Raw genomic sequence first — 15,480 nt, 5'->3', positions numbered from 1 at the left:
TGTTTGCCTATTTTAGTTTAGGTTTGTTGTTTTAACTGTATGTGTGTGTGTGTATTTGTTCTTGGCACTGTAAGAACACACAGAGACACTGGAACCTGGAGTCAAACACACTTGGCCAATTAGGCTGATTCTGATTTGTATTGTGATTTCCTAGACTAGCCTTAACTATGATTTATCCTTGGTTTGGATTTTGTATTTGGAATCTGTTCAGCAACACAGTGGTTACCAGCATGACCAGAGGGAGAAAAGATGTTCAAATGTTAAAATGGCTTTTATAAAGTCTCATTTCAAATGCTGTAATGTCTTTTGCATGAGGCTGCATGAAGCAAAGACTTAAATAAATGAGGCTTTCCCCCACTCTTCAGTATATGCTGATGCCAAGTCTTATACAGCAGACCACAAGGAAGATTAAATGAGGATGATATCATCACAGGCAAACAGAGCTCAGGGTACAGCACATGCATGATGCAAGAAGGCAACATCTTCTCCCTGAAAAAACTTTCCCATTTTCCCTGAGAGTATCACAGTTAGTCTGACTCACTGGATGTAGGCTGCAGCTCTGAGCCTGACATTGGCCGCATGTCTCACGCAGCATCCTTCTCCTCTTCTGCTTCCGGCCTGTTGCCTCTTTCAAAATCCCCTTCACTGCTAGGAATGACCTCAGAGCCAGCAACATATGGGCAGTAAATGGGACATGGCGTTTTAATGAAGATTTACATTGTGCATTCACACAGTCAATACATTTTCCTGTGATCACCTACCAACGTGCAAATGTCCCACCAAAACACTTTAAGTGTTTTATAGACTATATAGATATAAATATACCTGATACGAAAGCTGCCATCTTCTGCTGATGAGGTCATTATGAGCCCAATTCTGCGCAGTAGCAATCAGGGGATGGAGCTAAGGTGGTATAAAACCACACTTACTGGGAGAATTTGTGCTCGAACATACATCAGTTTGAAGAACTACCTAAAATGACAGAAACCCTCTTTGAGAAACATTTATTTCCCAATTACTTTGACTTTTTAGTTTTGTCCATGTGCCATCCACTAACATGGAGAAGGCAGGGTTTAGGGTGGATACTGCAGTCAGCCACCAGGGGGTGATTGAGTCAAGTGACTTCACTTAGCATGCTCATATCAAGATGGTGAACGTGACATCAGCACATTGTGAACATGTTAGCATGCTAATATCATGCTCACAGTCAGATATGATGATCATGGGAATAAAGCAGTGAGCTGGGGACAATGTAGCTTCACTGTGTGTGGTTCATGCGTTTCCTCAGTAGGAATATTCTTAGTCGTAGATTTCCATCATCCTCCATTGTTTTTTAATATGTTTGTCTCTGTAAGTAGTGTAATATCCCTTTATTACAAAAACAAGGAATCCCTTGGTGATATTTTTGTCCTAGAGCACAGTGTGAGAACGACTGTGGGAGGACAGTGTTATGTGGAGCTTCATTTTCACTGTTTAGAATCGTGCACAGTTTGCCTGAACCTTCTATATCAGTATCTTTATTCCAGTTTTTCTTTATAGGTCTTAATCACCTAACAGGACAGGACACTGAAGCCACTGTGAGAATAATGTTCCCATACTGCAGAAATCTTTCAAGAGGATCCTCAGTACCGCCAGAGAACAGATTCTAACAAGATGCACAAGGGAATTCGATTTTTATGCTGTGTATTTATGACACTATGCTATTATGTTGGTATGTCCATATGTTGATCTGCCACAAATCTCCATTAAACTTGTATGTTGCATGTAAATCCAGTCGTTCCCTCCGTGCAGAGTAGTATTGGATTCTAGTGCTGCCGTTCTGCAGACTCAGGAATCTAAATTGGGGATTAAACAGAAGCAAATCAAAGCGGATCATTTTCTCTTTTTGACATTTCCTCCATCGACAGAGAATATTTCAGAGCTTACTCACGTTCCTGATTGACAAGCAGGAGCAGCCCTCTCCAGCAGAGCCCACAAAACTGAAAGTTTATGGAAATTAACAGGCTCCTTTGAAAATTTGCATGATTGTGTGATGAAGGCTGATTAAACACATCACAGCTGAGGAGATTTCTGGCTGTTTTTCTGTGGCTCAAACTCTCAAAGTGTGCTCTTACCTCCAGGTTTAGAATGTGGACTCTCTGAAGCAGTTTAAATAGATCTTCAAACACCAGTTTTAATACAGTGTCAGAAATCCTTCCACTGCAACAGCAGCACAACACAGGGATTAGTGCAGCTCACTGTCTGACGCAAATATCAAACTCCCTTCTTAAAGATGCTGGAGCCGGAGCCTCGTGGATCAACTTTTACAGCAGAGGAAGGGCAAAAAGCAGCATGAGTAGAAAGTAGATAAATTCTTTAAAGAGGCTTTAAAAAAATAATAACATATTGAAGGCAAAAGTTAATTTTATATGAGTGTGAGATGTACCTGTTTCCAGAGCAGCCTGGGGGATGGCTGCGAGGATCTCCGAGGCCACGCTCTTCTCTCTGGGCCTTTGTAACAGGCGCCAACTCCAGACCGACTGACTGGGCGAGATAAGGCGCTCGAAATCCCCCCCATTCATTTGATGTGTGCCATTTGTATTCCGAGTCTGTTCCTCATTTTAACTTTTGGAAAAGGGGAGAGCGGGGCGCGCCACTTTAATGTGGTGTTCTCCTTATCTGATATCAACCCCGGGCACAAGAAAGAGAAATGAACTGACTGACAGCGCTGCGTGGACACAGATAGGGGAGGAGGGCGGGTGGGGGGTCTCACTGTGGATGGAGACATTCAAAACCAAACTGTCTCTCATACAGCTCTATCAATGTGTCAATGCCTAATCATTCCTTTTCCAGTGCTACGCCCCGTCACACACTTCTACGTGGCCTTTTACCTCCCATCATTTTGCACCAGACTGAGTGTAATGTAATTTGCACCAGTGAAGAGCAGCCTCACTTCCTCATAAAACACACAGACGCCCACAGAGACCATTTAGATTGATAACAGTTTGTTAGTCAGGCTGCTAATTTACATTCTCGGGAAGCATAAAGTTGTGTCGCTAATGAAAGAAGAAGGAGCGCAAAGGAACATAATCAAATGCTAATTTTCACACATGGTTCCCTGGGACACAACGGATACAGTCCTGGATGCAGCTGGTGGCTTTAGAAGGGAACAGCCTGCGAGCTGTAATGTTTTATTATATAAATTAGGTGGTGCATCGAAACAGATTGATCAAAAACATGTGAAAAAAAGGGGATTTTTTTATAAGGAGGATTTACTGTGAGTTATTTACTGTTGGAAAAGTGAGTGACAAGGCCCAGACGTTCAAATTAGACTGAGACTGTGCAAGATCAAAAGCATCTGTGTGAGTAGAGTTATGTTTTCATCTCAGTGGGTTTGTTTGTCTGTTTGCAATAAATACTGGACGGATTACCACGAAACTTAGTGGAACAATGTGATATGAGTCGGGGAAGAACCCATTATATTTTGGTGCAGAACCGGTTCACGGGGGGGTATCCAGGAATTATTTTTCATTTTCTTTAACAGTGTGAGATTCAACATTTTGGTTGATTTCTCAAAAAATGATTCATGGACCTTCATGTAAAAAACCAGACATGTTTAGAGGACTAATATTAGCGAGTGTGTGCAATTTGGTGCAGATCCAAATAAATATCTGGCCTATATCTAGTGAATTTAAATGTGGTTTCACTCCATTTTCATAGCATTAAGTTGGTCCCTGGCAATATGTGCCCTTCTAGCTATATGTTTTATTATCCATAGTGTTGTGCACATACAAGTGTCCAGGATACATGGACTTATAAGACAATAATAAAAATACTGTTGCAGCGGTGAAACATTCCAAGATCTTAAAAGTTCTTTCAAGGCCGTCGATCTTGACCTCTGCCTGCAGGGGCCTTCCTGTGTGGAGCTTGCATGTTCTCCCAATGCCTGCAGGGGGCACCGTAGGGGGAAGACTTGCATGTTTGCAGATTTTTAATTGACCATACATGTGAGTGGTGGTTTTCCCTGTGATAAAAGGACAGGAGGTATAGATAGATGGATGGATGTCTGTACTTAACTTTAAATGCAATTCATGTTGAAAGCATGTCTGCATAAAAAAGGACAACTCCTACTATACAATGTCTGTGAGTCACCACTTCTTTACTAAACACTGTAGCACCACTCCATGTCGGAATGAGACAGTTAAATAAAGCTCCAGTTGAACATATTTATATTTATATGTGGAGTATGTCATCACTGTCCCTCTGCAGCACTTCAGCACATCTCGAGTCTCAGATTAAGATTCAACGCAGAGACGAGTCTGTCTCAGCAACATGTGATTGATCTGAGTGTCCAGAGTGCAGCATGAGTGCAGCTTTTGTGTTTCACTTTATCAGCTCTCACATCAAATATTCATGTCCTGTGGCTTCTATATACTTTATCTTAAGTGGAGCATTACATCAAGAGAGATCAGTGCCTTGTTGATTTTATAAGATATTCTACTCCCTGAAGAAAGTTCTGTTTAAGCAGTGAACTAAGTGAAAGAAAGATGGCTGACAAGTCAGGGAAACAAGACTTTTAAAACCACAGCATTCGAGAAGAGTTTAAATCTTTATATGCAAATTCCCTCCCACTCCCACCTTTGTTTAAATTAATTGACAAACTCATTGGTTGAGCGTCTTCTAGGTTCAGAGGTTAGAGATGTTAAAAAAGAAAAACGTTATATTTGAAATGAACTATGCGGATGCTTTAAAAAAAAAAAACCATTCTGATTGACTAGGATAATAAAATATGAATATAAAGCACGTATAAGAAGTATCACTTTATCATAGGAGTCTAAATACTGTCACATTCACAACTAATTTATGTCAATGCAAAAACTCCACAATAACAATATAACACCAGCTAATGTGCTTTTGTTGAAACACTTGCAACGTGCCACTCCTGTTATTTATCACCTTAATACTTTTCCTGGCAATTACCATAAAGCTGCTCATTTTTGAAGAGGTTGGAGAAGTGCTGAAGGCGGCAGCTCCTCCTGACAGCTGAATGAAAGCTCAGCTTTTCCACTTGTAATCCATCACTGAGCTGAAGTGCACTATATGACAAATCTGAGTCTGTGCACTTTTCACTCGATGCATATTTTGCCTCGTCCTCACTCTCCCGGTCGGTTGTTTTGTTTCAAGAGCTGATTCAGAGTCAGCGATGACGACTCGCTTTCCAACTATCTGTGTCAGGGCCGATCACTCTGCTCACTATGTGTCATCACACTTCTGTGCTAAATTAAAACACATAATAAGCTCAGGAATGAGCGAGTGGGTGTTCTGCACTTTAACTCAGCTCCAGTTGTCCTGATTATCTCAGTTCTTTGGTGATTGAGGAAATTAATGCAGATGTTTGGGTCGATATCACCAGGTTCCTCCCAGCTTTAAACCATAATGTGAGTTATGTTTGCTGTTCTTCATTTTCATGGTGTACAGCGTCACTGACACACATGCAGCTAGTAGTGTGGTGCATTTGTTTGCAGCAGGAGAAGAGTATTTGTTCATGGCCCCAGGTCTGCTGCATGTGTACAAAGTGTTTTTTGCTGCAGAAGGAGCTGCACAAAATGTAAAACACCACCTCACTTGAGTCAGTGCTGGTGAACTGAAGAGTACAAGTTTGAAATTGAAAAACAAAAAAGCTGTGTGCATGGAATTAGAAAATGTCCACGAGATTGTACTGGTGATATTAGTATTGTTCATATACCCTGTGTTGTTTTTTGTCGTACATGTTGATTCAGGTTACAGAAATGTTACTTTGCAGCTGCAACAACATCCTAGACAACATCAGTTCCAGGTTTGTACACGTACACAACCTCCCTGCTGCTGTGATCGCTCGCTGAACAAACTCTGCAAACTTCTACCGTGAAAGAGATCAAAGTGAATGTGCAAGTTGACATCCGAGTTTCCCTTGTTGGTAAAAGCTGAAAATACGTTCTCATTTAAAAAACAGCATTTAAAAACAAAACCAAGCATTTCGGCTCCAGAGTCATAATCAGTAATAATCTCTGTCCGAACCAACATGTGTTAAAACTCATATCACATAATCACAAACACTGGACATGCACATCCTGGTGTAAACAGGAAGCAGATGGAGCGCCCAGCAGTTGAGGAGGAGTAACGATGGAGTGGAACTGTTAATTAACAACACTTGTAATTCCTTGTCCACTTTGCATTCACCATATACAGTTGAGTCATGAACCAATCAGGGAGCAAATGTGGGTGATTGCATCATTATTTTATCGGTATCTTTCTGTTTCAGATTAAAACGCAGCTGGAGATTCACACGCCTGAATCTGACAGAACTGTTTAAGGTCGAGTTGCATTGTGGGAGATGTAGGCGTTCTGAGGTAGATATCTCTGGTTCTGCAGTATTGATACTGTTCTATTTTTTCAAACTGTCCAGCATGAAAAAGCAATCTTCCAAAAATGTTGTAATATTCCATCCAGACATACTGAGTCGTGGTAATTGTTTATTTGGGCCTGAACAATAAAGCAGTTGTTACATTTTTTCCCCTGGCAGGGGAACAAATACTCCAGCAGTGAGAAAACAGTCGTGTCTCACATGTTTCTCTGCCAGCAGCTGCCTGTTCCTTCTCCTCCTGCAGGCAACGAGTGTTCAAACGACTAAGGAGGAGTCACACACAACATGTGAGAACATGGTTTCTTCTGTGTTCACTGCCGGTAAACTGTAGCTTTCTCATGACTCAGGTACAATATCATTAATTTCCTAATACGTCCGTCTGTCATGAACTCAAAAATGTCTGTCCAGGAATTTCCTCACTTTCTTTAAGTTCTGCCCTTTCTGAGCAGCCTTCTAGTTATCACATGTTACTGGTGGAGTAATACCAGTGGAGCCACTGCTACATTCCAGCATCAGATCTGTGTGAAATGATCATAACATGAGGGCACGGCGTCAGATCAGCATGCGGCAAATATGGATTTAGATCTTAAGCCGACACTTTGATGGACACAAGTTGCAGTTTTAAGAAAGTTTCATATGAATTTTGGAACTATGTCGGATAAGTTAACTAAGTGAATGTCCTCTTCTTTCCAGAAATCCAGAAATACTGATAAAGTATGAACACTGCCATCTTGGGTCGATGTGATTTGCAGCCCTGCACAGAAGGGATTGTGGGATATACTGCCGAAATGCCACCTGGGGGTGATCCAGATGCCTTGGCTTCACTTTTGGGGAGCTGTCATGTCGTCCACCTTTATTAACGAGTCCAGAGATTCCGCAGATGAGAGTCTCTGACCAAAGCCCTCAGACTCTGAGTCGAGTCCAAACATGAGTCAGAGGCGATGGAGGCTGACCGGGTGCAGCAGGTGTTGCTTGGCAGGAAGGTGATGGTAGAATCCAGACGGGCAGAGCAGAATCATCAGAGGTGAACAATTATCTGGAAGAGAGTTGGTGGAAGAGTCTTGATTCTCTGCAGCTGATGAGGAGACTCAAGTGTGTCTGTGAATTTGCAGGTGAACACGGATGCAGCAGAATATGTTCATTCAGGATTTATGAAGCACAAGTGAACGTATAAGGAGCCGTTTCTATGCTAGAAATTCTGTTTCATTCCTTGATGAACTCTCTCATCTGTCTCAGCTACGATAAAATAAATAGAAGCAGGATTCAATTATCTGAACAGGATCTCACATCGATAATTTAGAGAAACCTCATCCCCGAGATCAATCTGGATGGAGCAGAAGTTCTTTTTAAAATAGCCTGAATATTGTTTTTCATTTGGTTTACCAGTGGTGGCAAAAGGAAGCTAGGAGCTGTGAGCAGAAGAGAGGCTGAGGAGTGTCTGCACGGTAACGTCTGACTGCTGGAGCTGAGGCCTCATTAAATTTTAATTGCAGCATCGTTCTGAGAGCACTGGCATCTACATCCAGATGCATTTGACCTTCTTTTCTCCCTCATTCCTCTTGGACCAAATAAGTGTGTACATTTCATCTGTCCTCGCGTGTCGGGGAAAACATGGACTCAGTTAATTTCCAGTTAAAACCAACAGTGAAAGATTAAAAGCGACTCAGTTGTCCCATGAGAACAATCTGCATTTCTGTGTTTGTGTACATCTGAGCAATCTTTTGCACCACAGAACGTGTGAGACATGAGGAATTCTGCTTGTAGCTGCACATACGAGACCAGTCTGCTTGAGATATGAAAATAAATATGCAAGAGTTCAACGTGATTCACCAACAATAAGTATCACACTCCAGAATCCAGGATAAAACCCGAGCGTCTGAGTTTCTCACAGCTCCAGGTTGACGTGAGAAGACGGCGTCACGTGAGCAGGAAGCAGCCTGTTCAGTATGCATGCTGCAGGAGATTAGTGTGTGTTTATCGTCTTCCTGTCCTCCATGGGTGTTGCATTACAAGGTACTGTCTCCAAACTGCCAGGATCAATTAACATGAATTATAAATGCCCACTGACGCTGTCGGTCTGGAGTGCTCATTTTGTTCCAGCCTCCATTGTTCTCGTGGAGCGCAGTTTTAATTTTGCAGAAGGAACGAGACGCTAATTCTTTTAAAGGTAGAAAAGCAGCTCCTGAAATATTCTTCACAGCAAAAACTCTGCGCCCTCCAGCACCAGAATAAAAGAACAACATGACACGAGCCACCCTGGTTCTCAGAAAGGATTGAATTCACACGGATGAGACTGATTTCATCTCATATATGGACCAACACCACTGAGTTAAACAAAGAGGCATCAATGAGGCGTCTCTGCTCCTGCACTGAGATCACTTTACACACTTCAGCACACACAGCCGGGGGGGATCACACACATTATCCAGGTCACTGACCAGTGGTGGCCCGTGCACCAGCAGAAGCTGTGCTGCTTCCCTGCCGAAGTGACTGGGAACCAGGTTGGATTCAAACGCACGACCCAGAGGGGAACCGGTAACATCGAAGTCCTTTAAATACAAAAAGTAGTCGGTGCACAGGGAAGCCGGCAGCGAAGCAAACAACCCAAAAGGGCCGAGGCAGAGTGGAAAACAGGCGGAGGTCAGAAAACACACGAGGCAGGATAAACTGGAAACTAACAAAGATGAAGGAGCGACTATGTTCCCTTAAGTTCACACTGCAGGCCTCAGTGCTCTATTTCGTAATAAACTGCTTCGTTCTTGCAGCTCTGCAGGTTTTTGCTGAATCGATCTATTGGCATTTCTATAATTGGCGTTTCTGTCAATGAGAAGTTGACAAGTTGTTGATCAATTGAACCCGACAGCTAAAGAAAATAAGAGCAGTGAATAGTCTGAGGTGTATTACGGTGTTTATGAAGTGTGTGGAAACACTTTGCTTTCAGGATCAGACAAAGATCAAGGTCAGATCTGAAATAACTGAAGAAAACATTATATTATATAATTCACTGCACATTCTGTACTCAGAATATATATATATATATATATATATATATATATATATGTCACATATCAACAGACAGTGTTCATAATTATTATCATTTATCAGCATCAACATCTGACAGTTGTTTTCTAGTTTCTTCTTCCTGACGCGGTAAAGTTTTGACACCAGAGATATTTCCTGAGCTTCGTATTAAACAACCCTGTGAAAATGATGTTCAGAGAAAAAAGCTGCAGTTTGGACGACACAGAAGAAAAAACATAAGAGGAACTTAAAGTTCTGCGTCTGTAAATCTGGCTGCTGCTCAGAGGGAAACTGTCAGTTTGCTCCTGCAGAGGAAAAAACCTTCACTCTAATCAAACAGGTTCAGGTTTTCATTTTATATTTTCATGCAGCTGCTGATGGGAGACGAGTCAATTACAGCCGACAACTATAAATACCACGAGGAGAAAGCTTTAATGTGAAATGTGCAGTGTGCTGAGTGCAGGGAGACCAGCTGAGTGCTGAAGAGTTTAAAACACTTTTCACTTTGCTCGACTAAAAACTGTGTTTAAAAGAAGGTGTTCTGTGATGTTTAAAGGTGCAAGTGAAGATGTTAATACTTTATCTTCAAATCTGTGCTTAAGTTTTTGTATTTAAAGCTCATTAGCAGCTTCCTCTTTAGTTGTTCCTCCTTTAATCCACATGTTCAACACACTAACAACAGATATTGTCCCTTGCGGCACATCTGTTCCATCTCTTCTTAGCAAACATCGCCCTCTTGTGGTTCACGGATTGCATGAAGAAATGTCTTGAAATCATTTTAAATTTCTGGCACGTTTATTATTCAAACTTAAATTTAACCCTTGGTGCCTTCATTGTATTTTTTTGATATAAAAAGTGAATCTAAATTTGTAAGAATAACATAAGGAGAAGATACTGACTTTGATGCAACCTTGGAAAATTGTCTTGAACTTATATAAAATGTATATATAAGTAACTAGAAGACGCTAAGTAAAGCTCATTTCTGTTTGTTTGTCTGTCGGCAGAATTACACAAAATCTACTGAACCGATTTTCTTCAGGCAGGTTTTGGAAAGGGATGTTTACGAGTGTGTGTAATTTGGTGCAGCTTGAACTTAATGTGATCAGGTCGTCACATGTAGATCAAGATCACTTTTTCAAGAGAGAAAGAAAACAACAAGGAAAACAACACGACCAGATCTTACAACAGGAAAATACATTCACACACATACAGATATAAGAAAATAGATCAGTAGTCACGACACAGGGATCTGGAAACAACTAGAAGGAATTCAGTCGTCATTATTATTATTTACATCTGTGCTTCTCCTACTGTGACGTACATGAGAGTCGTGTGAACATGACACATGTAACTGAGCAGATGTCAGAATGATCAAAAGAACTGAAAACAGGTTAATAATTGGTTGTGCAGAATTAATCATGTTTAAGAGTCTCCCCGGGAAATCAATGTATGTTAATGTAATGTCCTCTGAAGTCATGGAGAGAGACTATTGAGCATGTGTGTGTGTGTGTGTGTGTGTGTGTGTGTGTGTGTGTGTGTGTGTGTGTGTGTGTGTGTGTGTGTGCGTGCAAGAGTAATATACATTTGGAGTTATTTGGATTTAGATGAGCTACTAATAATAATCTAAACAAAAATTATCCTCCTGTGAAAGAAAAGGGCCTCGGGCTCATGAAGCTCTTTTGAACATGATACAATCTGTGATATGATAAGAGACCAGAGGAAGTGGAGCGTGAACTGATACTAGAAACAAAACAATCTGACATTAGTCGTGTGTTCAACGAGGTTGAAGAAGCATTTCTACTGTTTCAATATGTAAGATGAGTAACTTAGTTTCAGACAGATGTGTGCTAACATGATTTATGATGCCAGTCAGCATGATGAGGCAAATTCACACACAAAACATATCTCACAACATGTTTGTCCTTCTGGCAACTTAACAAAGATTTACACAAACAACCCAGTGTTTATCTGCCAGGAAGTTCACAGTCAGAATCCAGAAAGAAAAGTCAACCACTGTGTCGAGAGAAAGACAAGCAACTGATGTCAAAAGTATGGAGGCCGAGAGAGCTCAACTCACTGCAAGTTAATAAAAAACACATGCAAATAGGAAAAAAACACGTTGGAATTAAGAAAACTACTTCATCAGTTTGAGGACACCCGGTGGCCTCATGGAACCATCTTTAGTCTGTTAAACAATATACAAGGTTTCATGAAATGACAGTTAGTTTCTCTTTTGTGAGCTGAACCTGAGAGAAAAAGTCTAATTCAAGACCATTGTGCTTTAAACAAGACAAGATTCAGGATTCAATTCAAGATTCAAGAGGATTTATTGTCATTTTAAAACATGAGGTACATGAGAGGGAACCAAACTAAGTACTGAGGTCCCGGGAAGCAGCAATGAGATAAAAACTAGAATCTAAAAACTAAGCAGAAGACGACTCCCACTGGACTCAGATGACAGGTTAAATTTAATGTTTATATCTGTTTCTGGGGGTGAATCTCCTCGATCCTGCAGCAGCCTGATCGATACTCGCTGGAATATTGAAATGTTTTTATTGTTTGTTGTAGCAGTCAGTTTGTCCTAGAGCGACATCTGGTGGTGGAAAAGGATGAAGTCGCCCTCTGGTGGCTCCTACCTCTCTCAGCACCAAACACCCCAAACAACCAGTTTGTGCAAACTCACACTTCACTTCCAAACTATGTTCTCTCTCATGGAGAAATACGTCGGGATGGTTTTGTGGAAACATTTATAAAATGATGTAGATAATATCTGATGGAATGATGCATATTTCACTCATGATCATGGAGCTTCAGTGAAAAGGGGAAACTCCTGATATGTTCTTATGCTTCTTTTGTTGTTGTCTTGTCCTGATGTTTTATCTCAGTTTCATTTATTAAATATTCTGCTTTTCCCTGAAGTGTTTTACCTGAAGACCACTTTATCCTGTTCAATTCTGTCTCAACCTGCTTTTTATATTCAATGTTATTATATTGTTCATGTTTTATCATAGATGTATTTATGTGAAGCACTTTGAGGTGTTTTTTATCCATGACGTGTGCTGTATAATGTTTATTGTTGTTATTATTGCTGATTTACATGATGTTAAACAGTAATGACTTGAATTCACTAACTTACAGATCTCAGTCAATTGTCATGAAGCAGTTATATTTAATAGTGATTTGCATGGATTGCATGATATTTCAATCATTTATACTAGATTCCTAATGGATTGAGGCTTTAAATGGCTGCTGTTCCCCTTGGTTAAGATCAGCCTCATTAACTATGATGCATGTGTGTGGTTTGTGCTGTTTGCTCGACACTGACAGAGAAGAACAGTGTTAATGTGCACCAGAGCTAATTGGTTAATCAATTAGTCGACTGAAACAAAATGTACCTGATCTTGAGAACTGATTAATCACCTTGGTCATCTTTCAAATAAATAATATATCAGGACTTAATATAAGTATATCTGCAGGTATTGGAGTATTGGTTGATAATACTTTATGATATTACCGTGGGTTCTTATTGACTGAACAATTGATCTAATTGACAGAGTAATCAGCAGGTTAATCAATAATAAAGACAGGCTAGTTGTTGGATGAGGCCTCAATGTGCAGTACAGGCTGGTAATAAAACCGTTATTGTCAGTTAAGCTCGTCTCCTTATCATTAATATGCACATTATTTATCAGGCTGATAGAGTCACATGGAGACGCAGGCAGGCGTTGCTCCCTCTCCCTTGATTGCGACTGGCATGAGCTTCTCTTTGGCTCCACTCAGGCTGATACATTTCATTATCTTCCCCTCGCATCACGTTTTAATTCACTTAGGCCACAGTCGCTGCTTCATTAGACCAGTTACTGTTCATCGAGTGGATTGAGGCGACAATGTGATGAGATAACCCCCCCCATCAACCTTCATTTATCTATGTTTCTATTTATATGAAAACTCACATCAAAGTTAGACTGATAATGGAAATGTACTCACCCCACTGACGACCACTGGCTCCAGGCTGCAGTGACTCTGCTTCCCCCTCGTGGATGAAGCCTCTGCAGCCTCAGACTGACACACACACGCACACGCACACGCGCACGCGCACGCGCACACGCACACGCACACGCACACACACACACACACACACACACACACACATACACACACACAGCTTATCTTATGACTGGGGGTCTGACTTCTCATCTGAATGATCACTGCATCAGTCTCTTATTTGTGTTTCACTGAGTATGAAAAGGTTTGTGTTTATCATTTAAATAATCAATCAATCAATAAGACTTTAATTGTGCAGCACTTTTCAAGCAAACAACACACACACAAAGTGCTTCACAGAATAAAAGCAATGACACACACACACACACATACACACACTGAGCTAAACAATATTAACAGGATCTGAAGGAAACGTTATTGTAAGTCTCATCAATTTGAAATGAGGAAACACCAAAGGCAGTAAAAAGAGATAAAATGATACTGAAAGAGACGTGGAGAGAAAAGGTTGAAGATAAAATAATAAAATACTTCAAGAAGACTGAGGAAAGCCAGAGATAAAAAGCCTGGTTTTAAAGTGAAACTAGAAATACAACACTGCTGTTGTGCGCCTCCACCCACCAGCGCAGGTTCTGTCTACATATTTAAACATATTTTTTTTCCCATATTCATTTAAGGTCACTGTGAACTTTAACCACTGAAAAGTAATCAGTTCATCATTGAATCCAAATGAATTGTACCAGTTGTAATGAAATTCTCTACAGGCAGTCCTGATATATCACATTCACGGGGACATGAGGTCACCGTGACCTTCACCTTTGACCTCCAGGTACCAAAATCGAATCAGTTCATCTTTGAGTCCGAATGAATGTTTGTACCAAATTTGAAAAAATTCCCTGAAGGCATTCTTGAGATATCATGTTCACAAGAATGAGTCGGACGCCCAGGCAGATGGACGAAAATAAATGAGTAACTAAATAAAATAGAAGAAAATTATATATATGTAAAACTGTCCAAGATGTATAAATAAATAGAGAAATAAAAATAATCAATATACATATATAAGATTAAATCATATGAATTCATCAATATTGATAATAGTTTATCGTGTATCATTCACTGAATTTGACAAGTGGAACAGAAGTGGTATTGTTGGGTATCTGCCACCATCATTATCCTTTATTATACAACTTAATCATCATTGTGCATGAGTACAAGTACAACACCAATGAAATGCAGTTTGTATCTGAGCAGAAGTGCAAAGACAGTATTATTTACAGAAGAGTGAGTACTACAGCAGAACTACAATATTTACACTGGTGGACAATTACTATATATAGATGTATACAGGTGAATAGTTAAAGCACATACAGATAGAAGTAAGTAGAGTTGGAGATATCCAACCATAAAATCACAATATTGTGATTTTTTTTATACCCTTATATTTATACACATCTTTTTATAGGTGTTGTCCAATATACTGCTGTCTATACCATGGGGAATCTATACCCATTTATATGCATACATATACATATAGCATTCTTTTTGTATACCATACCTGCCTATTTACTTATGAATCTATACATGAATATACACGGACACGTCTTATTTTAATATCTCCTTAATGCACAGGTGTAGTTTACATCCTCAGAGTGAAAGGTTTTATATCATGTACTTTTATATTTATTACGTTTATTCTGTTGTCTTTTTAATTCTCTCTCCTCCTGAATCAATCTGCTGTGACTTTCATCAGCGTGGGATCAGTACAGTGTGATCTTATTGGGGGGTGGGTGAGTTGTGTGAATGAGAATCCAGATGTTGCAAACAGCTGTTCTAAGTGATGTGGATCTTTAATGCCCCCCCCCCACACACACACACACGTGTGGCCTCTCCTCCTCGTGGAGCTCCTTCACTATAAAACACCGTGAGAGTCACATTATTCTTGTAAACTTCACTGAAACAACCAAACTTCAACAACAAAAACCCCACCCAGTTCCAACGGGGCGGCGCCATTGGCCCGCGTCGCTGTAGATCCGCTCCCTCTTCCTGCGCCGGCTGTGATTGGTCGACGGTGA

This window comes from Hippoglossus stenolepis, chromosome 1, assembly GCF_022539355.2.
Source record: "Hippoglossus stenolepis isolate QCI-W04-F060 chromosome 1, HSTE1.2, whole genome shotgun sequence".
Taxonomy (NCBI): Eukaryota; Metazoa; Chordata; class Actinopteri; order Pleuronectiformes; family Pleuronectidae; genus Hippoglossus; species Hippoglossus stenolepis.
This window is presented reverse-complemented; position numbering follows the sequence as displayed.